Below are 27,992 nucleotides of genomic sequence, written 5' to 3'. Positions count from 1 at the left end.
GAGGATATCTTTTTGAAAGTTTCTAGTCCATTTGGTTGAAGGTTGCTCAGCATTAGCTTGTAATTTTGTTGTGTTTATGAGAGAAGTTGAGCTCCATCCTTCTATTCCTCCATCTTAATCCCATCTCCCTGTTGAATAGTAATGAAAGAACAGAAAAATCTCTGACATTTGGGAACTTTAAGGGAAAAAAATTATAATTTTCTTAGAATTCTTTCGAATTATTAGGGTATGCTTTGCTGATATTAAATGTGTATATTTAAAATTGTGAATTGATTTTAAGTTTTAAGTATTTTTAAAATATGTTTGGAAGAAAAAACATTTTTCTACACATTTCTGATTTTTAGTGATGAGCCGTGTTGAGTAGTTTAAATCTAAAATAAACACCTTTAGGAGTGGCTTTGGGATTTACAATTTAGAAGAAGTAATGGGGTTTTGTTTTTGTTTCTGTTTTTGTAAGAAATGGAATTAGTATAACTGCTTCATGACCTCTGAAGCTTAAATTAGAAAGAAATTCAATGAATTGTGTGGTATAAACTTGACTATTTTACTCCTTTAAATAACTTAAATTTCAGAGTAGTGTAGTCAAATTCTGCATGTAAATACTTGTATCTGTTGTATAAGTTTAAGTTCCTGAAGACACTGTATAAGGTTAAATTCCTGAAAACATTGTTTATAAATCTGATTATAATTTTATATATATAGTCTTACATGCATGCTTGTACATGTATGTAATTGCATGCAGCATTGTGGAATGCTTTACTGGAGCACATGAAAAATTACATAATCTTCTATAAGACTACTTTATGTAACATAAGTGCACGATTTCATCAGCCTGGAGTGCAGAAGGTCATGATTCTTTTTTATTTTTATTAAAAAAAAAATTTTTTTTTTTTGTCTTTTTGCCTTTCCTAGGGCCGCACCCGCGGCATATGGAGGTTCCCACGCTAGGGGTCGAATTGGAGCTGTAGCCACCAGCCTATGCCAGAGCCACAGCAATGCAGGATCCAAGCCGAATCTGCAGCCTATACCACAGGTCACCACAACGCCGGATCCTTCACCCCCTGAGTGAGGCCAGGGATCGAACTGGCTACCTTATAGTTCCCAGTCAGATTCATTAACCACTGAGCCATGATGGGAACTCCCTTTTTTATTTTTTTTTCATGATTCTTTTTAAAATAAATATTAATATGACTGCCCTCCCACCTTACAACTCAAAGTACATCCTCTGTCTGCCCTAGGGTCAACACTCATAGGGCATTCCGGAACCTAAGGGGGCTCACCTATAGTACAGCCCCAATCTGACCTAGATTTCACTGGTGTTCAGAGCTCAAGTGTGGCTCCTTAAATCTGAAGTGTGCCCAGGTAAAATCTTAGACCAATTGCTTTGTAATGGATCACTTCCCTGTCAAACTGGGGGCCATCTCTACATCCTGTTATATCACTCCTGAAAGATGCAACAATCACAGCCGAGGGAGCAGTTTCTCTGTTCCTGGTGCATCGTCTAATGTACTACATCTGGGAGTTTCCATCATGGCTCAGTGGTTAGAGAACCCAACTAGCATCCACGAGGACGCAGGTTCAATCCCTGGCCTCACTCAGTGGGTTAAGGATCTGGCATTGCCATGAGCTGTGGCGTAGATCACAGATGTGGCTTGGATCCTGTGTTGCTGTGGCTGTGGTGTAGGGAAGCAGCTACAGCTCCAATTGGACCCCTAGCCTGAGAACCTCCATATGCTGTGGGTGCAGCCCTAAAAAGACAAAAAGGCCAAAAAAGAAATGAATGAATGAATAAATAAATAAATAAATAAATACAGTACCACATCTGGTTCCCAGGATCTTGCAGAAGGAGACTCAGAGGACTCAAATCACTGCCACATAGTGCCACCTTTGTGTCAGGTGGTTTCCTAACGTCTGCTGACATCCCTGTCTACTTACTGTTCCCTGATAGTACCATTGCCTCTTGAGGTCTCTGTTCCCATGTGCAGAAGCGGTTGCTGAGCTGGCGAGAAGTAAGTCTTTTCCCACCATGCTGTGTTTACCGTGGTCACACCCACCAGTTACCTTTGCTGCTTTTATACTCAGAAGACTTGCATAACAAGGCTAGATATGTTAAAGGAGGTTCACAGTCCATGATGAGGCCCATGTTTTACAAAAATATGGTTTATTCAGTAGAAAAAGTATCCAGGCTTGTCAAAAATGTTCATCTTTAAAATAATTATTTTTTAATTTATGTATTTATTGAAATATAGTTAATTTACAATGTCATATTACTTTTAGGTGTAAGCAAAGTGATTCATGTATATACTTTTTTCAGATTCTGTTGTACTATAAGTTGTTATAAGATGTTGAGTATAGTTCCCTGTGCTATACAGCAGGTCTTTTAAAATCTACTTTATATATAGGAGTGTGCATCTCTTAATCCTAAACCCCTCATTTATTCCTCTCCTCACTTTCCCCTTTGGTTACCATAAGTTTGTTTTCTGTGTTTATGAGTCTGTTTGTTTTATAAATAAGCTCACTTGTATCATTTTTAGATATCTACATTTCACAAATAAGTATTTGTCTTTCTCTGTTTAACTTAGCTTCACTTAGTGTGATAATCTCTAGGTCCTTTCTTGTTGCAAGTGGCATTATTTCATTCTTTTTTATAGCCAAGTAATATTCCATTGTGTATACATACCACATCTTATTAATTCATCTGTCAGTGGACATTTAGGTTGCTTCTGTGTTTTTGGCTATTGTAAGTAGTGCTTCTATGAACACTGGGGTGCATGTATCTTTTCAAATTAGAGTTTTCAGACATGTTCATATTTTTAATGAGAAATTTTAACCTCTTTGGGTTCCCGTTTGTTATCTGAAGGAGAGGAGCTTGGAATATATACATTGCAGGTCTTAAAACATGTCATATAGCAGCATCTACCATCCAAGGAACTACATACACACAAATACACACGTATAGAGAGCAGGAGGGATTTTTTTTTTGTATTCGTAAATCAACTATATTTTAATAAAACAAAACAAAACTAAAAAGACTCAGGGCTTTAACCACAAGAGGGATCTTATAAAAAATGTAGGATACTCCATTATGAGTGGGTTGTGACCCAGTATGTGAGAACTCATTTAAAATAGACATGTCCTGCAGCCAATGAGAGGGAAGGAGCAAATCTGTGTTTTTTTTTTTTTTTTTTTTTTCTTTTTAGGGCCACACCCTTGGCACATGGAAGTTCCCAGGCGAGGGATTAAATCAGAGCTATACCTGCTGGCCTACACCACAGCCACAGCAACCCCAGATCTGAGCCCTTGTCTGTGACCTACACTGCAGCTGGATCCTCAACCCACTGAGAGGGGCCAGGGATCGAACCTGGATCTCATAGTTGGGTTTGTTACCATGCATAATGGGAACTCTGGAAGGAGCAAATCTTGCAACAGGGACAAGTTCTTTAAGTCATCACTGTTCAGGCAGTGTTCCAGATTTTCTGCTTAGGAAGAGCTGAGTAAAACAGTCTTACTGGAATGGAGGGAGAGGAGGGAGAAGAGTTTTCTTTTAATTGCATTTGGAGAGCATCCTCCTCCTCCTCTTCCTTTACCTCCTTCTTTGATTCTTTTTATTTGGAGGTGGTTTGGGAATAAGAACTGATGGGTTAAATTATATGGTGGCAAAACACCCTGCCCCTCTAGGAACCTCTTGGTAATCCCAAACCACAATGCAATCTCTGAGTTTACTTTACACATGGAAGTAATCATTGGATTTCTCTGTAGCAAAGGCTTTTTGCAATTAAGTATAAATTTTTTGGGGGGAGGTAGAAACAAAACTAGGATGTAAGCTCCAAGAGGGCAAAATTTTGTGTTCGTTCTTTGCTCTATTTTGAATTCCTAGAATAATGTATGAATCCATAGTAAGAACTGAATAATAAGAACAAATAAATATTTGTTCTTGAATGAACTTGTATATTTAGCAACAAATTAGTTATATTAATTAAAAACATTATCTAATTCATTATGGCAATCCTTATAATAAACTATTTTTCAGTTATTAGGATGATTTATATCATTATGTATTGTCATAGCAAAATGTTTATGATACAGTGAAAGGTAAGTTAACATCTAATTTGTATAAATTACATATATTTATAAATCACTTTTCAAAATATATTTAATTTGAGATTTGTAAATGTGCATATATAGAAGCAATGTCATATACTTGGATGTAAACAAAATATTCATAAGTGACAGTATTCAGATCAGTTGACTGTAACTAGTGGAATTCAAATGGAATCAAGAGAGGTGATTTTTTAAAAATAACAATAATTGGAAAAAATAATGATAGTTGAGTCTCAACATTCAATATTAATTGATTAATATTAGCTAAAATCATTCAAATTGAGCCATGCCAGTGATAGAAGTTATTGGAAATAACGGCATTAAAAATGAAAAAGCAAATGTATTCACCTATATTTGAACAAGTTTCAAAAAATATACAAATGATATTGAAAAAATTATCAAATTTTTTCCCCAAGCCGAGAAATTATTGGCTGTTTGGTAAAGGTATAACGCTTTTATAGATACTGTTCCCATCAGTCATACTACTTGGCTAATCCCTAAGATGGATAATGGTAGGGATTTCCAAGGTGCCCTGTGCATAAAAAAAATATTAAGGAGTTCCCGTCGTGGCTCAATGGTTAACGAATCCAACTAGGAACCATGAGGCTGTGGGTTCGATCCCTGGCCTTGCTCAGTGGGTTAAGGATCCAGCATTGCCCTGAGCTGTGGTGTAGGTCACAGACACGTCTCGGCTCCTGGGTTGCTGTGGCTCTGGTGTAGGCTGGCAGCTACAGCTCCGATTAGACCCTTAGCCTGAGAACCTCCATATGTCGCAGGAGCAGCCCAAGAAATGGCAAAAAAAAGACAAAAATAAATAAATAAATAAATTAATTAATTAATTAAAAAGTATATTGCATACAATTTGGACTTATATATTTTTTACAAAACCTCATCTCCCCACTTGAGCATGGAACATGATACCAGCACAGGATAGACAGTTGATAAATGCTCATTAAATGAACTCTTGATTGTCTGAATTAAGTGGGAAACAGTGGTACAGATACTTAAAGGTAGTGGCAACTGAAATGATAGTAGTATTATGGAATCAACTGTGTGTGGTGGTGTAGACAAACTCAAAAATTCTTCACCTTTCACTAGCTTTTTAAAATTTGCTCTTATATAACTTTTATCCATACTCAAATTTAATCATTTTACTTTCCCTTTTTTTGCTGTTTTTTTTTTTTTTTCCTACAAACTCTAGCTATCAGTAGATGAAGTAAAACCCTAATTCTGCCTTGCCCTCCAGCACCATCACTAGCTAACAGAGTTTTATGTACAGGATATATCTCCTCATCACTGTATTGAATTTTTAGAATTGCCTCCTCAGTGCAGTTGTAAGGCTTTGGAAAGTTCTGTTTGTAGAGTTAGTGATTTGGTACCATATTTTGAGTGAAGTTGTAAAGAGTCCATGAATAAAAGGAGCAGAAGAGAAGAAAAAGCTATAGATTGAATCTAAGGATGTTAAAATGCAATTTTAGCTTTTTCTCTGATAACAGCATTCTGCCTCTGGTTTCTTTCTACATTTGAATGAGGTTCGGGGAAGACTGAGTTACTTGTAAGAAAAGGCTTCGTTGTGATTGTTTCTTCTTTTGTTTCTTCATTTCTTTCCTTCACTTTTTGAAAAATTAATATAGGTATTCTTTTCTAAAAGTTGATGTCTTAAAGTAAATATTACATAGCACTTTTCTACTTATAGTGGTTTGAATAAATGCTTCAGATTGGCAAAGAAGATTTTACTCCATCTTCTTGCATTTTTGCAGCTTCATTTGCATAAATGTGCAATTTATGTAGGGGGTGATATACTGTATTGAGAAATTCCGAGACAGCTGCCAGGACCATCTTGCAGGGAAGCTGTGCTCAACCTGAAATTTCATTTAAATATTTCATTTCATTATCATAGATTGCAACATTGGTAGTAAACTCTCCCTTCTTCAGAATCAGCACTAATCCAATCCATGAAAATTCAATTGCCCTGTCACTCTTAGTCTGAAAATTTTGTGACTGAAAGCAGGAGACTGCAAACTTTTCAAATGGAGATTGCCTGAAAGAATGCTTTTGACTTCTTCCTTAGGGGGAAGAATCTTCATTTTAGGAATTCAGGTAATAGAATTCAATCCCATTAACTACAAAATTGTGCTCATTGGTGTCCTCCGGCTACACTTACTAGGCATAAATGCAAGTCAACCGGCATCTTTCACTTGCCACTGATCTTCTTAAATCAGCCACTTTTGTTAAGTTTAGTTGCTGCAATTAACTGCTGATTTTGCCTTCTATGGGCCTTGCTTCAGATGGTGTTAGTGGTATCAACATCATTGAAATCAATGGCACATGCTGGTGATTAATAACTACTTCATTATGTTACTCAGAAAAAAAGGCTCCTCTTCCTTCATGATTATGGAAAATTTCCTGTGAAAATATTATTTTCAGAAACACATATATAGTTATTAGCTAAGACTGTAGGCATTACTAGAATCACAAGAATGTCAAGGCTTTGCAAAAATACATTACGATTTCCCTGATATGGTTAAAAAAAATTGTTGCTATTATTGTCTGTGATTAATGTATTAGGAGAATGTGGCTTTCCCAGTGTTCACCATCATCTTGGTTTAGATATGAATACTAGCAGGTGCTTTTTGGAAATAATATTTTAACCCCAGAGAGTAATTCTGGTCCAAGGAGAATTATTTGAAGCTGATGAAGTCATTGCATTTTTCAAATGAGGCTGATACTAGCTTATATGATCTTTATATCTAGTTGCTTATAGCTCAAAGACTGCATTGATGGCACATCAAATTGTCCTTCAGTGAAATAAATGCATGCACATAAAAACATCCTCACACCCCTGCTCACTCTTACATATACATGTAGTGGATAGGACATATCTTTTGGGGAAAAAATAATTTTTTATCTCTTCTAAGGTGACAAGGAGCTAAACTGTATCTTTACTCTTAGGAGGATTGAATGAGTTGTGTCATCACCTTCATCTTGGACCTGACAATTTCTGTAAACCTCTTCTCTTTTGGGTTTGAATAGAGAACATATTGATAAATCCAATATTCAATCCTAAAAAGACCCCAGGGAAACAAATGCTGTTGGAATAGACATGAAGCTATTAAGTGTGCTTAGCTTTCCTCCTGTGATGGATCAGGGCCTGTTTGGTAACATGGAGATTTTTAGCCTTGGAAAGTCCCTCACTGTCTTTATTGGGGATGGACTCCTTCTGCATATTCATGACATTGAAATTTCAGTGTAGGATGCATCTCATCCCTTCTGAGTTTGGGCATCCTTTCTGCTGACAGCTTTCATGTTAAGTTGGGAAAGGATTTGCCATCGGCATTGTTTTAACTTCTGTTTTTTAATTACTTTTATTGCCACATAATTTTGAAATTTATGGGCAATGCTTAAATGAATTATAAACGGCTGGAATTATGAAGTAATAAAAATAGTTGAAAACTGCTTCATATTTTAATTATTTTTAATTTGCTCTTAGAGATAAAAGAAAATAAGGATGTACCACAGGGTCACAGCTTGAAAGGAGGTGACAGTTTCTGCCTTACAGTGAAAAGCAGGATAGAACATAGAGGGCTCACCAGTCATGGACTATGTTTGATTAATATTGTCTTCATTCTTATCAGACACAACCTAGAATAGATTTACAAGGAGATCCTGCTGAATAGCATTGAGAACTATGTCTAGATACTCATGTTGCAACAGAAGAAAGGGTGGGGGAAAAACTGTAATTGCAATGTATACATGTAAGGATAACCTGACCCCCCTGCTGTACAGTGGGAAAATTAAAAAAAAATAAATAAAAAAATATTGTCTTCATTGAGAGGGCTTGCTCTACACAACATCCACACTTATGAACAATATTCCATTGAGTGGTCGAGAATAGATGCAAACCACAGGCATGAAAGTACGTGTGTAAACTGGTCCCCCAAAGTTGAGACTAAGCCTCTTGTTTTTAAGAAACTCATACTCTAGGAGTTCCTGTCGTGGTGCGGGGGAAACAAATCTGACTAGGAACCATGAGGTTGAGGGTTCGATCCCTGGCCTTGCCTCATTCAGTGGGTTAAGGATCTGGCATTGCCGTGAGCTGTGGTGTAGGTTGCAGACGCTGCTCGGATCTGGTGTTGCTGTGTCTGTGGTGTAGGCCGGTGGCTACAGCTCTGATTAGACCCCCAGCCTGGGAACCCCCATGTGCCATGAGTGCGGCCCTAAAAAGACAAAAGAGGAAAAAAAAAAAAAAGAAAGAAAGAAAGAAAGAACCTCATACTCTATGACTCAGAATGATATACATACAAAAATAAAAACCCAGAACCATATTGGTGGCGCTGTATTTACAAGTGCTGATGTCTTAGTTTAAAAAAAAAAGTTCTAAAGAGGGTGAGAAACTAGAGAGATAGTTGAAGTCTGGGATTATTCAGCATATGCTCCTAAGAAAGGTAAGCTTAGCTCTGCATCTAAAAATATTTGTTAAGGGAATGTAGACCAAGAGGACATTTTAGGAGGAGAATAAACTTTTAGAGATAAAGACTTTGGCGTATCAAAGAATAATATGGAGACTTTTTAAAATGCAAATGAAGGTGAACTTAATGCATAGCAAATCAATACTAATAAAAATAATACCGACAAACAACTAATGTTTACTAGGTGATTTCTATGGCCCAAAGCATTGTCCTAAGTGCGTTATATGGATTATCTCTTATAACCCACTTTTAAAGATTGACAGCAACGTAGTAGAAGACTTCACATTTACACTTGAGCCCCTTGGCAATAGGAACTAATGCAAATCTTAAAATATTCAGTGATTTGATTTGGATGAGTGGATGTGTGATGGAAAAAAGGCAAGAGGAACAGCTGAGAGATGACTCTGAAAATCTGTTAATGAATTGTACCATTCTGCATGAAAATAGAAAATTTGTCCAGCGGTGTGCTGATAAATATTTAACAGTTGACTCTAGGAGGAAAAGCCTTAATTTGATAATTTGCCACTTTCTGTGGTGTAAATACTTTCACAGTGACTAAACTGGAGCTACCAATGCAAGATTAACTGGCTCACCAAATTTTTGACAACAGTTGGCTTTTGTCAGCCAGCGTGGGCTGGCTCTGCACACCACTAAATTCATCTCAGACACAGAGAAAGTAAAGGGCGAATGAAAGCGTTTTGGATGGTTTGCCTCTATAGAACAGAAGAAGAGACTATCTCAAAAGTGGCACCCAGTATTTTAGCTTGAGGGAATAAGGGCCTGGGTGTCACTGCCTTATAGGAGGGCAAGTCCAGCTGTGCCCAAACTGGACAAATCATGTAGAGACTTAGCTCTGTGAGCTCCTTCAGACAACTAAATGAGGGTTTTACTTGCTTGGAGGAGAAAGTTTCTTCCCCAAGGGACTAGGGGAGGCATGTGGTATTGGGGCACTGAGAAGATGGTGTGGCTCAGCTTTCTTGGTCCAGTTCAAGGATAAAGTCTGACCATCAAAATAGAGAGGGTAGAGTCTGATTTGGGAGGATTCATTTTCACCAAAGGGCCCAAGGAAACATGTTATTTATTTCTCCCAGAAGAAGGGTGTGGTGTAGAAGATTCTTCTAGTTGTGCACGTCCTCGTGGCTCTGTGAATGCTTCGGAGACATGGGACACTTTCTGGAGAATCCTAAAAATGTTTAGGGGAATTGGAGAAACTCAATCAATAGGAAGGCCTATCTTTGCAGGTATGAAGTGAAATTTGAATGTTAACAGTCATGCAAATTCGTACCCAAAGCCTTCTGAAGCCTGGGAAATTTGGACCAGGGAGGGAAAAGAAGGAAATTTAGGAGGGCCAAAGTGAGCCTAAACCTAATCATGTTACATATGAGATGACAACTAGGAAAATATGTGATGATAACCAAGAAAATATGTCCTATAATACAACTGAACGTCTCCTGAAAAGAGCAGAAATAAGGAAGGGAAATGGGAAACATCCACCAAAAAATGACACTTCTTGGCTGGGATCCGAATCAGGGAAAGTGGAGAAAGGAGATCAGATTGTCTCTGAGAAGCCCCCAAGACCATCCACAGTCCCAGCATTCTAAGTGCCACCAATGTATTTCAGCAGTCAGTCCACAATCCTAAGTGTGTGTAATAAATACATTCATTTTCCTCAAACAGACCTTAGAAACAACCGTTTCTGTGCCACACTCATTTGCTTCCTAGTTTACAGATCTTCCTGGTTTCTAAATTCCTTCTGACTTACCCGGGTTGGGCAGCAGGCATGCCATGCCTGCACCAGATAGCTTGAGTGCTGAGATAGAACTCCTCTATCTCTTTGCTGTCCTAAGACCTCACAAGAGCTTGAGTTCTCACTGACGTTTTGGAGGCAGATGGCTTCTATGTGTCTAAGCAGCAGAGGTGATTTAACTCCCTAATTCCTTTGAAGGGAATCCCTTAGCATGTTTCTCTTTCTCCTTGTCCTGAGTAGAGTGCACAGCCAAGAATTTATGTTTCTTCTTTCCTTCCCCTTCTGCAGCAATTTAAGGACCAGTACAGAGTGGTTCCTAAATCTTCCAACCCCAAACTGTCCTATAAACCTTCCATTCCTCTTGCCAGCCAGCTTCTCAATGTTTGATTAATATGTTTGGTTTAAAATTTGTACTTCCCTTCCAGTCTTCTGCTAAGTATGGAAAAGACACACACACACACACACACACACACACACACACACACACACACACACACACTTCCAGCTGAAATGGCTAGACTTACAAGTGTTATTATTAAAAATACCATAGAGAAAAACAGTGATTTCATGCCTCCCACGCATTTATCAAAGGGAGGACTTAGACTACGTTTATTTCTATTGATCTTATTTCTGAAACCCAAGACTGGAGTGAAACTCTGGTCACTGTATTTAAGTTTTAAAATTAAAGGTATTGAGAAGAAGAGATAAAATTTCAATATGCACAAATCCGGTATGTGGATTCATTGCATTTTCACCTTCACACTTCATTGCATTAGTTAGTTTTTTTTGTTTTGCTTTGTTTTGTTGTTGTTTTGTTTTTTTTTGTTTTGCTTTGTAGGGAGAACCTACGGCATATGAAAGTTCCTAGGCTAAGGGTCGAATCAGAGCTGCAGTTGCCAACCTACAGCACAGCCATAGCAATACCAGATCCTACACCACAGCTTGTGGCAATGCCAGAGAATCCTTAACCCATTGAGCGAGGTCAGGGATTGAACTCACATCGTTATGGATACTAGCTGGGTTCTTGACCGGTTGGGCCACAACAGGATCTCCATGTATTTGTTTAGACTTAGTAGATCTTCTTCAAATGCAATATGTTTCCTTTGTGTATATTTCTAAAAATTTAAACTTTTGCTTAATCTCCTACCTCTATTCCAAACCATGAGAACGATCTCAACTTTTGCTTTATGGATTAGAGGTTTGCGTTTTCCTTAACTCACATCCTTAATATGATTTTCCCCTGTATTTATTTATTTAAATTATATAATTCGTGCCCTTATTTCTACACCTAACCTTCTAGTTCTAACTTTCTTTAGAATGGCTTTAACTACTTATTTTCACTGCTTCCATCTCTACCTCTCAATTAGCTTCCTTTTCTTAGAGTATAAACATTCTCAGTTCTCTCCCATCTGTAGAAATATTCTTTCTTTTGATGCTGTCAACACTTTGGATGGGAGAAAATTCATACACTTTTCTTTCTTTAAGCCAAACACCTTATAAATAGTCTGGCTTCATTATTACTGTCTTCCTACTTTTGTCTAATTCCTCAGGTTTTTACCATCTTTCTTTGCACTCTCATCACATTACATAAACAAAAAATAAAGAAACAAGCAGACAAATATGTAAATATACAAATATACTATATGCTGTCTTGGAGATTATAATGCGCTCCTAATAACCAATTGATATCTTTTTTTTTTTTTTTTTTAGTCCTTGTTTCCTTTCTTTCTAGAGCTGTAGGATTTGACACTATTAATAATCCAGATTCTCTCTGATATTCTCACTCCACTAGACTTGGAAAATCAGTTTTATCTTGGCTCTCCTTCTCCCATCATGACTCTTAGACTTTGCCCTCCAGTCTCACATATATTTTCAATGAGATCAGTTCTTCAGCTCTTTTTTCTGTCTTTCATTTAGTCAAATAATGCTTCATTTAGTTAAATGAATGCTTACTGAGCATATATTTGTAACTCCTTTGAGTACTAAGGATGCCTTGGGGTACCTTTGTGGTCCTGTTTTGAGGGCAATAAGAAAACCATCTGGTTCAAAGAGATCTTGAGAGATGTTTAGGACTTTTCGTTATGTGTAAAATTTCCATCCCTCTTTTCTGCTTTTGGCTGATAAATTTATGATCCTTGTTGAAATCCAAAAAAAAAAAAAAAATGTTCTCTGACAGGCTTTATACGTTGTCAGCTACGCCTTTAGTCAAAATAGAAAAAAAAAAAAAAAAAGATGGCTACATTATCTAACAGAACACAGATCCAGAGGCGTGAAATACAGGACAGGTATATTTTAATGAGGTAAGGGAGAAAGGTGAGAGAATATTGGGTAATAGGATGCACTCCCTGTAAAGGATAAACCAGTGGTTTATCTCCCTGGGTTCCATGGGAAAATGTTGCCAAAGGCTGGCCTTGTAAATGGCTAATTAAAAAGACACAACATAAATATTATAAACAAATTCCCATGACTGAATAAGCTTAGCATTTTGAAAACAAGAGTCCTTTGCAGGGTATGTATTCCCATTGCTGTTTTGTTTTGTTTTGTACGAATACTCTCCTGGTTCTCAGTAAATGAATCTGAATCACAAGAGATCAGCTCCCTAGAGGTGTTTAGTCTAATTAAGAATAGAAATAAAAATCTCCATTAAAGCCTTTGCTCTGGGAAAGCTATTAGGAAACTACTAGAGTGACAGCAGTTTTTCTTCCAAGTTCAGTATTTCCTTTACTTCAGTGCAATGATTATAAATAAATATTTTTTTGATATCAAGTAGTCCTACTATACATCTCTAGATGGACCATAAACTACTCTAATAAATATGAGTTACTAGGCTAACATGAAAGGTGATTTTTGCCTATCAGTGAAAAATGATATAACCTTTGCCCCTACCATTTCTAATAAAACATTACTGTTTTTATAATGTGACCTGGAATTGGTGGTCTTGGAAGATGTTTAAGAAAACCCTTAGGGATCTTAAGAAAATTAAAGTGCCATGATAACAGAAACTCTTCATTTTATGGTTATTAATTGAAACTACCTGCCTCATAGTGTTTTCTTCATTTTAAATTTACATCTCACTCATACCATTTTTATCATAGATTCACCAGTTGGGTTTTACTAAGTTAGAAATTCTTTGTTGTGTGGGCATCTTACTCTGACACTTAACATTTGGATTTTGAGAGTATGTATCTAAGCATCTGTCTTCTTGAAATTTAATAGGTCCTAGTTGATCCTTATCAAAGTGACAACAGTCTTATCTTCTACTTCCTATGTTTAAAGGGAATAATGCATTTGAAGAACAACAGTAGGTAAAGAGCCTTCCTGAACAATCACAAGATTATTGATTATTTAAGGACTATTTATTTAAGTACTCCTGGAAGAACAAATGTTTTAGCAATGCCAGCAAAACCAGGAAGGGTCAGTCTGCATATGATGCTATTTATGGCATGTATCATTTTCTGATGACTACAGCTTTTGTTTGTATACCTCTGCCACCATAGCACCTTCACCATGCCAACTATTCAGATGCCCAGAGCTTCCTGGCATAAACTGGGTGGCTTCCCTGCTCCAGACTTTCTCTCTTTCCTTCCATCCCAGCTTTGCAGTTTTTGTGTATGAGTCTTTCTTTCTGTGGGAGGTGGGTCTGATTTGTGATGCTTATATGATGACTGACATAAGGACATCACAGTTCCCATCTAACATTTGGCTTTAGCTGCTAAAAGGAGTTTCAGGTATCATAGGTTAGCGAGAGAGATGTTTTGGGGCTGGGATCTTTTTTAACATTTTTTATTTCAAATTTCCAGGTATTTAAAGGCACTTAGAGTAACCGATTTGAGGATATCAAGTAATTTAACGGTTTTCTGAACCTTTTATATAAAATATAAACTTGAAAGAGGTGTAAAAAAGTAAGACTTTTTATATGCTAAACCTTGTTGAGTTGTAATTGACATTAAATAAGAGACACATACTTAAAGTGTACAGTATCATAAGTTCTGACGTATCTATATACCCATGAAACCATTATCGGTGAACATATCCATTACTCACTAATGTTTTCTCATGCTTCTTTGTAATAAAATCTCTTTCTTACACCACCTTGTCATCCTTCCCATCCCCATCCACAACGAAATAGTCACTGATTTTAAAAGCTAAGGCTTTTGCATACCAGCCTATTCTTTGAGGTCAATACACTTAATAAAATCATGAAATTACAGGTGTAGTTTTAGAGTTCAATTATTTGTCCTCAACAAAGTGAGTAAATCGAGATCAGCCACACAATAGGAGGGCCCTTCTAGACCACCACTGTGAATGGTCACATCTGTATTATGAATGGTGCCTTCAACAGTTTAGTGGTGAGAAGAAATGAGAAGAGACAAGAATTATATGCAAGCAGAGACCAGAAGTCACAGCTTCCGAACTTTCTAAGACCCTAAAGCTTGTCTCCTGGTTTCACCTGGTGTTTGCAACTCCAGCTGCACATTAGAATTGCTCAGGCAGCTTTAAAAAAATGGATGCCTGAGAGTTCCTTATCAGTTAAGGACTGGGCATTGTCACCGCTATGGCTTGGTTTGCTCCTTGGCCTGGGAACTTCCACATACCATAGGGCACAGCCCCCCCGCCCCCCAAAAAAATGCCTGTGTCTCATTTCAGACTAGTCAAATCAGAATCTCTAGGAGGGGCTGAGTCTTGGGATTTATCAGTGGTATTTAAAACTTCCCAGATGATTCTAATATGTGGTGAGGGTTGAGAGTTATTTCTGATATTATATTCATAATTGAGTGTTCTTTTTTGAGAACCCATTCTAGGTTCAATTCTCTTAAGCAGTTCACCCAGAATTCATCAGTCTGTACTACTGTTTTCTCTTAGGAGGCTGTCTTGCTCAGGTCAAGAAGTGGTTCATCAAGGAGAAGTAAATGATTGTTGCTTGCACATGATTTTGATGTATCCTCCTGCCTTATAGTAATCTGCAAATTCTAATCCAAATCTACTGTGCTCTGTGATTTTTTACCTTTCACTTACCATTTTCTATTTCAACATACATGAGAGACCGCAGAAAAATCTAGGATGTCTAGGTGCTAAGCTACCTCCCCTTTTCCTCTTGGCTTTGCATCCTCTCTTCAGTCTCCTGCTTCTCAAGTGGCTCATGAGTCCTCCATTTTGCCACATCCCTGGGTCTCCCTTCCTGCTCTCCGACTTATCCTGACTCCTCCCTGCTAGGGAAATACTTCTCTCCTCTTTCTTATTTTTGATGTCTATTGGTTGCTAGACATCTTTCTTTTTTTTTTCTTTTTTTTTTTTTTTTTGCCTTTTTGCCATTTTCTTGGTCTGCTCCCGCAGCATATGGAAGTTCCCAGGCTAGGGGTCGAATTGGAGCTGTAGCCACCTGCCTATGCCAGAGCCACAGCAATGTGGGATCCGAGCCGCATCTGCAACCTACACCACAGCTCACAGCAACACCGGATCCCTAACCCACTGAGCAAGGCCAGGGATGGAACCCGCAACCTCATGGTTCCTAGTTGGATTCGTTAGCCACTGAGCCACGACGGAAACTCCTAGACATCTTTCTAATGCATGTATTTATGTCACTATTTGTCTACACTATTTGACTGCCACTATTTGACTACAGTATCTCAGTCAAACTACTGTCATGTTAATTTGCCTTTTAATATGCCTTTTACTGATGAAGCCATGACCTAAAAAGTTACCTTTATTTATTTTTTTAATTAAAGTATGGTTTCTTCAATTTCTGCTGTACAGTTCCATGTGCTGTACAGTAGGAGTCCATTGCCCATCCATTCCAGATGTTACAGTGGGATGGACGGAGACTTTGAGGTTGATGGATACAAACTTTATGTATTTTAATGAATACATTTTATTTATTTTTTTAATTGAGATACAGTTGATTTACAATGTCGTGTTAGTTCCTTATGTATGGCAAAGTGATTTGAATATACATATAAATTTATATATTCTCTTTCAGATTCTTTTCCATTATAGTTTATTACAAAATGTTGAATATACTTCCCTGTGCTATACAGTAGGACCTTGTCACTTATCTATTTTACATGTATATTTTTTGTATCTTCTAATCCCACACTCCTAATTTATCCCCTCTCCCCCTTTCCCCTTTGGTAACAGTAAGTTTTTTTTCAAGAACTAACTTTATAATGGGACATTCTTGATTTTGTTTCAAGGTAGTGGGAGAAATATTTGAGGACAGACATGCCAGTTTGTGGCCTCCCTGTTAGGCTATGGACCAGTGTTCTCTTGTAACCCTGCAAACAAAAAAACCCCAGCTCTGATGGTAGCATAATCCTTTCAGCATCTTAAAGGACATTGGTGTGCCCACCTCTGAGAAAAACGAAACATCTGAATGATAGTGAAACACTGATGCTTCACTGTAAATTAATGGTTCAAAGTACTTCTGTGACTGTGGTGCAGGAAAACAACTCTGCTCAATGACCCTTGAATGCAAACTTTAATTTATGAGGCTACTGAGTATTTTAGCAGGTTGATCTCTAAATTAAAGATGTAGGAGTTGGTTTTTCTCAAAAGGATATTAGAGTTTTGTGTTTCTTTTCTTCTATCTCTTTTTAGGTTTAGATATTTGTTAAGTACAGGAGTTTATAGAGAAAAAGACATTTCACTATTGTGTATCACTCACGATAGGTTATATTAGAAGGATTTTTTTTGTTGTTGTCCATATTACATACTCACTTCTAGAAGTCCAAATTTCATTTAACGTACTCCAGTGAAAGGTAACTGCAATGCTGTATGTTTATGAATCACAAGTTAGTTTTATATTTGCTTTGTTTCTTTTAAGAGAATTTTATTAGCACATGTAAAAGTAGCTAAGAGGTAAAGCACTTCCTTTTGTTTATAAGTAACTTGGGAAACATTTTTATTGCTGACTATAAATTGAGAAACTGTGGTAACTATGATTAAGCCAGTCCAACATGGATTTTTTTTTTTTTTTTTTTTGGCACCTGCTATGTATACAGCACTCTGCTAGGGATGTGAGATACAATATATTTAATTGGTATGATTAAGGAATTTAAAATATATTAGGGGAAAATGTGGGCACAACTATGATTAAACCAAACCTCTGTTCTGATAGTAGAGCTAGTAACTTTTCATGTATTTAGCATCAGTAAAATTTCTACGAATTCAAGTATTTGAGGAATCTTTCAAAATATGTAATTTGTCAATGGAAATAAACAAAATGAAAACTGAATAAAGGTGATCTAAAAGTGTAGAGACCAGAGTTCCCATTGTGGCTCAGTGGTTAATGAATCTGACTAGGAACCATGAGGTTGTGGGTTCAATCCCTGGCCTTTCTCAGTGGGTTAAGGATCCGGCGTTGCCGTGAGCTGTGGTGTAGGTCGCAGACGCGACTCGGATCCCACGTTGCTGTGGCTCTGGTGTAGGCTGGCAGCTACACTCCGACTGGACCCCCAGCCTGAGAACCTCTATATGCCACGGGAGTGGCCCTGGAAAAGGCAAAAAAGACAAAAAATAAAAATAAATAAAAGTGTAGACAACTAGGTGAACTGATAACTACCTAATTCACCTAGGTAATTGATAAGCACTTTCTTTAAGTTTCCTGAGAGCCAGAGGCCTCACAATTTTTATTTTCTGACACAAGAAAAGACTCAGTTTTATCTATAGAGACAAATATTTTTTTATGACAAGGCACTCAAATAGGAATATATTTCAAAAGTCTTAGTAGGGTGAATATCACAATGACTAATAAAATAAACTACAGGCTTACAAACAGCAAGGAAAGTAAGTCCACAGAAATGATTCTAGGTTATGACCATCTGTCATAACACTCTTGAACTAAAGGAAAGATTTATATGAAGAGTTGAGATAATATAATACAGAGATATTTTTCAGTTAAAAATTATATACTAGAAAATATTTCACATATTTGAAATAAATTTAAACAGTAAATAACATGAAATTAAAGTGAAATTCTCCCTTCTCTGTTCTTCCCACCCCTCAGGTGTGTATCACATACATAATTCATTTAATACTTTTGGTTCACACCTCTGGCTGTTATCCTCAAAATACTAAATATTATTCTCATAAAGCTATGTATTCACTCAATAATTTGAATAAAATCTAATATATTCCATGACAGAGGCAATATACTATTCTCTCTCTTCTTTTCCCTTTCTCCCAGTGCTCAATTACTCATTTTTATTTCTGCTGCATAATTAGAAAAAAACTGACCTCCTAAAAATTGAAAATGACTATGTCATACACATGTAATGTATAATATTATATGGCAACTATATTTGTCATGGTCTGTGCATGCGGGTTGAAATAAGAATTTCCAGCATCGTGAGGAGTTCCCATCGTGGCTCAGTGGTTAACGAATCCGACTAGGAACCATGAGGTTGTGGGTTCCATCCCTGGCCTTGCTCAGTGGGTTAAGGATCTGGCGTTGCCGTGAACTGTGGTGTAGGTCGAAGATGTGACTCGGATCCCACATTGCTGTGGCTCTGGTGTAGGCTGGCAGCTACAGGTCCAATTAGACCCTTAGCTTGGGAATCTCCACATGCCGTGGGAGCAGCCCTAGAAAAGGCAAAAAGACCAAAAAAAAAAAAAAAAAAAAAAAAAAAAAAGGATTTCCAGCATGGTGAGATAAGAAATACTGCAAGTGCAGCAGGATGACTTCCTCATAATCAGGGAGAGCTGACAACAAGTGTGTGGTCATGTCCATTTTTATAACCCAGGGAGAAAGAAGAGGTCTTGTGATATACCTGCTGACCTGCTGATTGGTGAGGAAATAGGGGTCTTAAGATACACTTGCTGGTTGGTTGGTGGTGTATATGGCCTCTGTTGGGGCAGGGTGAGGAGTGGGCCACATACCTCTCCTAGTAGGGGGTAGAAAGGAGTTGGCCAAGTTGCTCACAGTGGGGAAAGGGGCATTACAATGAGATGCTATGTCTGGTAATTCTTGTCTTGATCAGAGGCTTTGTGTTCTATCTCTTTGAAGTCCAATGTACTTCAATTTAAAACAAACAAACAAAACTAACCCTGTTGCAAAGTGAGAAACTGACATTTCTACTCATCTGTCAAGCTCTGCCCTGATCCCCATTTCTATTGATATGGCATCACTTGTACTTTGCCAACAAAATATTTTCCTATGCCGCTGATCAAGTGCTTCTGGAAGAGATTATTCCAAGTATTGTGATAAAATTCACTATTTTTCCTTGTACTCTACCAGTTGCCAAAATTATGCCATATTTAACATGCATTTGGTGTTGGACCATGGGTGTCAGGCACAAATTTTTGTTTTCCCTTGAATTTCTCATTGTCTTTCTTTTTTCTTCATCAAATATATACCTTCCTTTATCTATTGTTAATCCTACATACAGTTTATGTAACCCTAATCATATTGACCTTCTACTTCTTTTTTTTTGTCTCTCTAGGGCTGCACCATGGCATATGGAGGTTCCCAAGCTAGGGGTCGAATTGGAGCTGTAACCACTGGCCCATGCTACAGCTACAGCCACGCCAGACCTGAGCCTTGTCTGTGACCTACACCACGGCTCATGCCAACGCCAGATCCTTAACCCACTGAGTGAGGCCAGGGATGGAACCTGCCTCCTCATGGATTCTAGTCAGATTCGTTCCTACCAAGCCATGACGGGAACTCCTCGCCTTCTTGAAGATAATCTTTGATCTCTCTGACTCTCTGTTCCAATAAAGAAAAATTACTTACTAAAACACTTGCTTCACAGTCACACTGACGCTTCTTTTTAATGTATTCTGGGGAGTTATTTTGATTCTTGATACTTCCTTTTTCTTGGATCCCTTTTTCATTTTGTTGGCATTCTCCTTCTTCCTTTTTGGAAATGTGCCTGGGCAAAAACGTTTTGTCTCTTGCCTATCTACAAAGTCTTAATTTGCCTTCAAATTGGTTTTAAAATCTAGGTTTAAATAATTTTGGCTTACAATGTTGAAAGCATTACTTACGTTGTCCCAATTGTCATCTAGTGTTCAGTGAGCTCTGCCAATTAATGGTTGAATTCCTCCGTGCTAACATTTACTTTAGATTTTCCTTAAATGTACCGTATAGTATTTTACATACTGGTGAGAGAGAACACACCTATAAATCTTTAAGAATCATATTTACATTCTCTCTTAAAGAAAAGACTGAATAATAATTAAACTTTTCTGTTTTTCAGAAAGGAGTTTAAGTTACAATCAAGCAATTTCCAAAAGGCTTCCTTGAGATCTCACAGTTGTGTGTCACATAATATGGAAAATTCTCAGTGTCTTTAAGAAACACAGTTCCACCCAAAGCAATCCAAGTAATTTAAAGCATTTCCTTCTTTTAGACTTGATAGTTTATTGTGAGATGTTTCCTGTGGAATCACTTTGAAGTTGTTAATGTTAGCTAATTCTGAAGCCGATTCAGATAATGACAAGAAACACTCCATAAGAATAAAATTACCCTAATCGGAAAGTATTATGTATGCCTGAACTAGTAAGCGAGCACCAAACAAGTCAATTAATGTCTTCTTTTACCTTTAAAATGTCCTATTCTCTGTCCTTTTACAACAGTGTTTTCTTGCCATTTCGTTTCACTGTTTGAAAACTTCCCTAGGGAAAACTGTTTCTTGACTCTGACTTTTTGTCAGCTTCAGTTACTTAGTGGGCCAAATCCCTTAGAAATACAACTGCTAAAGCCACATCTAAGCATGGCACCAGTTATTCCCAACTCATCATAGAACTGGAAGGAAACATGAAGCATTTCTAATGGCTTCTAAGCCTTGAAAGGAGACCACCTAGTACTGTAAAAATCATCAGGTTTGGGAGCCAGAAGGAGGCTCCCAAGGAGCTTTCCATATTCTCGAACCCCTTTACTGAAGAAACTGAATCACAGCAAAGTTTGCAATGGTCCTAAAGTTACAGGATTACTTAGGCAGGACTACTGAATGTAGTTTTGCAGCTGTGTACAGCAGATTCTCCGAGGCGTCTCTCACCTCTGTAAGCTACAAAAACAACACCCATGGTCTTATTCAGTGCTGTACAGATCTCAACAGTCAAGAGTCAATGGCAGAAGCCAGGTGTCCCCAGTGCTCTTCTCATTTCATTGTGACACTGATACACAATGAGATATGTGTATGCATGCTTGAATGTGGGTTTATGATCTTTTGGACTTTCAGAGCCTAACTAAAGTAATTAGAAAAGCCCTTGGCAACATTTTAAATGTATAAAGGATTAAAGAATACAAGCTAGCTCTCTCAAAATATTGATGTGCCAAAAGGTTCTAGAATGAGCTGAAGGGCTTATTGGAATATAAAACCAAAATATCATTTGTGATAATATTTGAATGTAAATAAAGTTAAGACTGGGATGACAATAAAAATATTTATTATGTGAGCACTTTGTGGTAGTTTCCTTTTCCTCATTAAAATATGAAAGGGACTGGAGTTCCTGTAGTGGCCCAGTGGAACGAATCTGACTGGCAACCATGGGGATGCGGGTTAGATCCCTGACTTCTCTCAGTGAGTTGGGGATGTGGTGTTGCGGTGACCTGTGGTGTAGCTCCAGGGTGCTGCTCTGATCCCGAATTGCTGTGGCTGTGACATAGGCTGGTGTCTATATATATATATATATATATATATATATATATATATATATATTTTTTTTTTTTTTTTTCCAGATCAAACACATAGTAAATGACGCTTTACTTTGGTTCTGTGGTGCTGGCATGGAATAAACTCAGCAGCATCTAGTTTGGGCCTAGTTCATGACATTGAGAGTGGTTGACAGAAGCTGTCAATATTAGGCTGTTGTCAAAAAGCTGGTGTGGACATAGAGCTAGATCAAGAGTAGTTAGCAGGCAACACTTGTTATCTGACCTTAATTTTTTTTTTTCAGTAAACTGGGTTGCCTCTTCTATCCTTTATAGCTTCTTACTTTTTATCTCTTTTCAACTTCCCCCCAATGCAAAAGGAAAAGAAAAATAAAACTTTTCTTATATCTGTGAGTGTTCTTTTTCTCTCACCCATCCTTGTGAATTTTTACAAAGCCTCCTCTGATTAGGTGGAAAAGAGGTGTGAAGTTTTTTCTTCAAACACATCAATGCTAGAAAAACTAAAAATATACTCAGCAAAATATATCTGTTTGAATTTCACTGAATGGATGCTTTTGGTGGCAAAAGTGTCTGTCTTCCATTTTTCATTTCTCAATCATATGCCAAGTTATTTAAAATCATTATGGCTTGGCATTTATAATTATAGGGGAGTAAGAATTTGATACTTGCTCCAGTGAATTCATGCTAAGATCAGAGTCCTAAAGGGACATTTGACCATTCATATAAAGAAGGCGGCAGTTTGGATTTTATAAATATTAAGTAGAAACTCTGTCTACTCTGTTTTAAAGCAGTATTTTAAAAAATTGGCAACAAATTTACGTAGATCTTCTTTTGATTCATTCTTGACAAATGAATGCATTTCCTACCCTGTCAGAAAGTCATACACATTGAAAATTTTTTCATTTGCTTTTGTTTTTCCTAGAAAGAGGTAGTTTTTGGAGTTCCTGTCATGGCGCAGTGGAAATGAATCCAACTGGGAACCACGAGGTTGCGGATTTGACCCCTGGCCTCCCCGGCCTTGCTTAGTGGGTTGAGGATTCGGCATTGCCATGAGTTGTGGTGTAGGTCGCAGATGTGGCTCTGATCTGGCGTTGCTGTGGCTCTGGTGTAGGCTGGTGGCTACAGCTCCGATTAGATCCCTAGCCTGGGAACCTCCATATGCCAAGGGTGCGGCCCTAAAAAGACAAAAAGACAGAAAAATAAAGAGGTAGTTTTGGTTTGCTCAAAATTATTTATTTGTTAGTTTTAATCCCAAGTGCCCAGTTTTTGTTTGTTTGGTTTTTGTCTTTTTGCCTTTTTCTAGGGCCGCTCCTGTAGCATGTGGAGGTTCCCAGGCTAGGGGTCTAATCAGAGCTGTAGCCTCCGGCCTACACCGGAGTCACCACAATGCTGGATCCGAGCCGTGTCTTCGACCTACACCACAGCTCACGGCAACACTGGATCCTTAACCCACTGAGCAAGGCCAGGGATGGAACCTGCAACCTCATGGTTCCTAGTCGGATTCGTTAACCACTGAGCCACGATGGGGACTCCCAACAAGTGCCCAGTTTTTTACATCCTCAGGGACCTTGTCAGATATTAGAACGGCAGACAATGAATAATTTTTTTTTTTACATTTCATTTTTTTCTCCAGAAAGTTAAAAGACCAACATCGTAATAAAAAAACCAGTATGCTCATGTGTTTATAATTGACCCTTATAGTTAAAATCCCTTTGGTGATGCAATTCTTTAAGCAGAACATCCTAAAAAGAGAAATATTTAAGAATTTGTGAATTGTAAGGGTAAGAGGATTTTCATTCTGGAACTCACTGGCACTGGCACAGGATTTCTGTCTGCTAGCCTAGGGCTACGGATCGTCCTCTCTTTTCAATTGAGGACAACCACTGAATTAGCCTCCTTTTATGTTCTCTAGGTTTAAAGCTCTTTTATTTCAAAAGGCCTTTGGCATGGTACACTGATTTTATGTTTGATTTTTATTAGTGATTTTAATTGCTTCTGCAGTTGTATATATTTTTGGTACTTTAACTATATTGTTCCTTGTAAAATACCTGGAGTATTTTTTTAAGAGGCAGGATATTTTATGAATTGTTTTTTGTGCGTAATTAAATAATACATAATCTTTATGTTACCGACTCCAACTTCCTAAAAATTTTAAAGTAAATGTAAGGTGTACCTTATAGAGTTAAGGGAAAATATTTAAATAACAAATTCTTTCCTCAAATATTCTACTCCACAGATTTGATGCAAAGGAAATAAAACAGAATCATACTTTAGAAAGCCCATTGATTATTTCTAGTTGCCTTTTGGGAACATCTTGATTTTTCACTTTAAAAATGGTTTAGCCCTGTTTAGGTTTGTTTTTTTCTTTGTGTTTATTTGGTTTTTTTTTTTTTTTTTTTTTTTTTTTTTTTTTTTTTTTTTTTTGGCCACAATGGTTTTGATGTGGAATCTCAGTTCGCATCAGGCATTGAACCCTGATTACAGTGGTGAAAGTGCCAAGTCCTAACTACTAGGCCACCAGGGAGCTCCTAGCTCTTTTTTACAAGTCAGACATTACAACTACCTTTTGTGTAGAGTATATAAATGAAAACATAAAATTCCCTGTTGAAGTGTAAAATTCAGCCAAGAACTTTAAGTGCATCATACACACACACACACACACACACACACACACACACATATATGAGATGTTAGAAACTTACTTAGTGGTTGTTATAAATCTTGCTAAAATAGATTTTACTAGACAGATATCTTTTCAAATATGAAAATACCCCAACTGTCTTAAATGATTTGATGGAATCAGGTTCAGCTACAACAGTAACCAAACATGATGTAATCATTAGAATTTTGTATTGGATTGATTATACTTCATTAGGATTACCGTATAAATATTGTGGGCAGGTATTTCCCCTGCTCCTGGACTACGTAAAAAAATCTGTGGTAAATCAAGCTGATTGACTCTCCCTGTGCCTCCTAGTTTTCTTGTATTTTTATTAGAGGTTTTATTTTTTAATAGAAACAATTGTATTCTAGTTTTTTTCTTTTTTTCTTTCTGTTTTAGGGCCACACCTGTAGCATGTGGAAGTTTCCAGGCTAGGGGTTGAATTGGAGCTGCAGCTGACGACTTGCGCCACAGCCACTGCAACACCAGATCTGAGCCGCATCTGCAACCTACACCACAGCTCATGGCAACGCTGGATCCTTAACCCACTGAATGAGGCCAGGGATCCAGCCCACTTCCTCATGGATACTAGTCAGTCTCATAACCTGCTAAGCCACAATGGGAACTCCCTAGTTTTTAAAAGTAAATGAGCGCCTATAATCAGAAGCTCAGTGCTGTGTAATTTTCATAGCAGTATAAAATTATAATTCCTTTTGCTGTATGGACAACATCTTTCTCCCTCCTTTGAGATGGAGGCTCATGGTGCAGAGGGATAGAGAAAAAGAAGAGAAGAAAAGCACACTTTCTTATTTGAGTAAGTTGGGGCCTTAGGGAAAACTTTTTATCAAAGTTTCTGTGATAGGGGTCCCTGTGCCTGATCTTCAGTTAGGTACTATTGGTAATTTTAATCTAATTTTATGTGTATTGAGCAGTTTATGTTGAGAATCATGGTATAATATTGGATCAAGGTGGGATAACAGATTATTCTACCTAAATTAATATCCGTATATTCTGCCAATATTAGTGGAAATATTGTTTAAAAATTACATAGATTATTTACATAAATGAATTCCATTTCACCAGGTTATAAGTGCACAAAATTAAAAATATTTATGCCTCAGTAAAAAACTGTATGGGGAAGCCAATCCTTGTCCGTAGAGCCTTAGGTATTACAATTAAGAATTAATTTTTCTCTATTACCATTAGGAACAAATGGTAAACCCTTTCCAAATTTGCAGAGTACATTTATGGGACATTACTCAGTGTATTCACTTAACACTAAAATGTAATGAGGTGAATTTGCATATTTTTCATTAGCTAAAGTTCTTATATTTCTCCAAGGCTGTCTTAATAAAATGTATAGTTAGCCCAGTCTCCCATTTTCAAAAATGTTGAATTAATGGATTTTGAGAAATCTTCCTGTCATCTACTTATTGGTAAGATTATTTGGATAATCATAATATTGTAATTCAGAACAAAATCTTTTTTTTAAGATTTTAATTTTTCCATTATAGTTGATTTACAGTGTTCTGTCAATTTCTACTGTACAGCAAAGTGACCCAGTCATTCATACACACACACACACACACACACACACACACACACACATATACACATATATATGTTCTTTTTCTCACATTATCTTCCAGCATGTTCCATCAGAAGTGACTGGAGATAGTTCCCTGTGCTATACAGCAGGATCTCATTGCTTGTCCTCTCCAGATGCAATAGTTTGCCTCTATTAACTCCAAACTCCCAATCCATCTTCAAGTTCAAAGATAGTCTCCTAGAAAACACTTTTTAAAGCTTCTGCAGTATTCAATTCCTTACACGATTTATTCCTTTGGGAAATTCTGCCCTCTTCTGACTTTCATGAAGCTTCTTCTACTTCTCGGGCTATTCCTCCCCCCTCACTATTTTTTTTTCCCTTCTTTTACTTCCTTTGAATCTCCAAGACTTACCTCTCAATCCTCTCTTTCCCACTCGCCATGCTCAGGTCAGAATCTCCTCAACTCACAGATTCAGTGACCATCACTTTACTCTCAGCTGTATTCACCTCCTGATTCAGGTCCCACCTCCCTAAAACATATTGAAATCCAACCCAATTAGCTGTTTATTCCTCCCTAGTATCCCAGTGGAAGTTTCCCTGTAGTTTCCTTTCCCCCTGTTATTTTTCCTTATATAGCTCCCGCGGTTGCAATTTTAGATTATCCTTGCTCTTCCTTCATCCTCAGCCGACACATTGTCACCAAGTTTAGTCGGTCCTTCCAATGTCACGCTTTCCTAATCAAATTATTTCCTCCGTTGTCTTCATTTCTGCCTTAGTTCAAAACTTTAGTACTGCCTAAATTATCTCTGAGTCCATTCCATCTTCTCTCTTTGTTATTTTACACATTGCAAAACAAATAAAACAAACCCAACTTTGTGCGTGCTACTGACAAAAATTTTAAATGACTCTTGAAGATTATTTGGAAATTTGACTTTTTGCCACCTCCTCCTCACCCCCCAATCCTTACCCACATATATTGTCCCTAGAATACTATTCAGAATATAAAAATAGGAGAAAGCCTGAATTTGTTTCAAAAACTTACCAAGAGTACCAGAAAAAATTCAAGAAATCATTGCTGTTTAGTTCATTTGATCAAAACTGTAGGCAAACCGTAAGAATCAGATATGACCTTCTATATTGAGGAAATAGAAAAATGATAGGAAACTTGTGCAAGAGATCTTTGCATAATCCAAGGATTCCTTCTAATTTTAAGGCTTAGCATTGGGGCAAGGACATGACGCAGAGCAACTGGAGACCATACCTCTTGGTATTTTGTTTACTGTGGTTAATTAGCAATAAAAAGCAGCTAGACTGGGAGTTGCAGGGCTCATGAGGTAGTTATATCAAGCAGAAAACGAGTAGTGCAGTGGAGTTTTCATGATTCAACACTAGCAAAGAGGTATTTCTTCCTTCACTATTTAAAATGACAGCAATATAGTAGAATTCTGAATAAAATGATTATAATAATAATTCACATAACTTATATTTTATCTATTTGGGGACTTTGGTGCCTGCCTTAATCCATGCATATCTGTACTATTCCATAAGGTAACACACCCGTGTATTTTCAAAAAGCTTTCCTGAAATTCTAAAAATGAACTTCCAGATATGAGTCAAGTTAAGACCTATTTTAGTGTGAAAGTTGATGGACTTGAGAGTCAGAAAGAAGGGTTCAAATCTGTCTCTGCCTTTTGACTTCTCTGAGACATTTAATTTTTAAATTTGTTCAGTGGGAACAAGGATCCTTGCCTCTAGAAGTACTGCAAGGTTCAATGAGATAATTATGAAAGGACTTGCCCTTAGTAGATTCTTTCCACCATCTTCACCTCACTTTTTTTTTTTTTTTTTTT

At 37.4% G+C, this 27,992-nt stretch overlaps 1 protein-coding gene and 1 long non-coding RNA gene across 4 annotated transcripts in view; one reads left to right on the top strand and one right to left on the bottom strand.

Annotated features, from left to right (window-relative positions):
* The window catches only part of DNAJB9 (DnaJ heat shock protein family (Hsp40) member B9), a 748,064-nt gene that overhangs the window by 335,990 nt on the left and 384,082 nt on the right, over positions 1–27,992 (top strand). The gene's annotated exons all lie outside the window — the stretch shown is intronic.
* Positions 5–27,293, bottom strand: LOC146395012 (uncharacterized). The gene is made up of 3 exons (XR_014834254.1): positions 27,185–27,293; positions 26,555–26,672; positions 5–128 (listed from the first exon to the last, which is right to left on the bottom strand). It is a non-coding gene; the product is annotated as an uncharacterized LOC146395012 (long non-coding RNA).

The sequence above is a fragment of the Sus scrofa genome, chromosome 18 (assembly GCF_054392235.1).
Source record: "Sus scrofa isolate SSC_HxYL_T2T_F1_AM1 chromosome 18, Sscrofa_HxYL_maternal_Yorkshire_Landrace_v2.0, whole genome shotgun sequence".
Taxonomy (NCBI): domain Eukaryota; kingdom Metazoa; phylum Chordata; class Mammalia; order Artiodactyla; family Suidae; genus Sus; species Sus scrofa.
This window is presented reverse-complemented; position numbering and strand designations above follow the sequence as displayed.